Consider the following 1,833-nt stretch of genomic DNA (forward strand, 5'->3'; position numbering starts at 1 on the left):
GTCTTTTCATCAGCTGCCTATGGATCCCTCAGCGGCACTCCCATAGGAGATTTGCATATTTTTTCTTACTAATGGAAATAAATATAGGATGAAGATTTTGTTTTGTCCATTTGAAAGGACTGCTTTGCCCCTCATGCTCGGGGGCGTCTAAATATGCCATGGGGAGAAATGGATTGTTAGACTGAAGGAAATCGGAAGGGTTTTAGAGGGCATGTCTACCATGACGACGTATGTGAAGACCTCAGACTAGAAATCGCCTCCAGAATATTTCCTGACAACAATTAATGAGTAGATTTATAATATAGGATATGTGAATGCAGTCATGTGAAGGACCACCGATCTAAATGAAATCAGCCTGCAGAGAGCCCTAAATTATGCACGAGGTTGAAAGGGTATTAATGCACTGTCTATTCGCTTTCTTTTCAGTTTTCATGGGGATTCATATGTATACCTTACAGACTTTGTGTCCATTTTCTTAACCCCTTGTCTTCTGTTAGCCTGGGAAAGCAAAAGGGTAACTAAAGAATGAGAATGTTTGCCCAGCTGGTGTGGCTCAGTGGTTGAGTATCGACCTATGAACCAGGAGGTCATGGTTTGATTCCCAGTCAGGGCACATACCAGGGTTGTGGGCTTGATCCCCAGTGTGAGGTGTGCAGGAGGCAGCCGATGAATGATTCGCTATCATCACTGATGTTTCTATCTCTCTTTCCCTCTCCCTTTCTCTCTCTGAATCAATAAAAATATATTTTAAAAAAAGAATGAGAATGTGTAAGTATAAGAAGGGAGGCATTGTTGAATGTTTGACCCCTGAAACCATTATTTATCTATCAAGTTAATGTCTATATATTTGAAGTGTGATAATCATAAGGTAATATCTTAACATTTGTAAAAATAAATATGCCAGAAGTTGTATATAACCCAGGATTTTACATATTAAATGCCTTCAAAGCAGTCACCTTAGGAGACTGAGGTGTGTTATTTTAGCTTTTAGTTTTTAACAGTGGTTTTTGTTTTGTTTTAACACCACGGTGGTAATTACTGCTAAAGACTACAGCATTTTCTGTTGAATGTTGCCAATGGAGAAAACATTTTGTCCTTTGGTGGTGGGTTTGATTTTTGAAAATAGTCAAATATCATTTGGATCCAGGGTAACTGGTGAACGAGCCGTAAGTATTAGTTTAAGACCTTCCATAAGTGTGGCTGGGACAATGCAAAACGTCTTCTGAGCTTAGGTAAGTGCCTGCTAGAAAATGCAAGATATGTGGAAATTCATACTCGCTGGGCCTCAAAGCCCTCAAGCCTATAATCAAGGAACTGTAGCATCGGAAGACACCTTACAAAACCCAAGCCCTTATTTGAGGGAAATAAAAAGGCCATAATGGTAAAATTTTACATAAAACAATTTTTTTTTCTTGATTGGGGAAGTTTGAGTAATTACAATTTTGTTTAACTAGTTCTTAAATACTGCAAACATTCCGATGCTATGTGCGTGTGTTTGTGTGTGTGTGTGTGTGTGTGTGTGTGTGTGTGTGTACATGTGGTCGGTGTGGCTGTGTTTGTATTTGTAGGAGTGTCTCTCCACTAATTCCCTTACTTTGGGACTGTTCTCCTCTACCTCTAATTCTTGAAACCACAGATGTGGGAACCTGTCAGCCTTGTTGAGAAGGTGACTCCTGCCCTTGGAGATGGGCCAGTGACAATATCTAACTCGAGGCAGGCCAGTCAAATCCTCTCTCCTAGGGATTGGGGATTGATACTTAGGCAATCTTTCAATATTGCTGGATTTAGAAGATATAGAGTAAGAAACTAAAGTTTTTCATATTGATGGAGAGT

The sequence above is a fragment of the Myotis yumanensis genome, unplaced genomic scaffold (assembly GCF_028538775.1).
Source record: "Myotis yumanensis isolate MYYU_CA2020_CCGP unplaced genomic scaffold, mMyoYum1.0.hap1 SCAF_8, whole genome shotgun sequence".
Taxonomy (NCBI): domain Eukaryota; kingdom Metazoa; phylum Chordata; class Mammalia; order Chiroptera; family Vespertilionidae; genus Myotis; species Myotis yumanensis.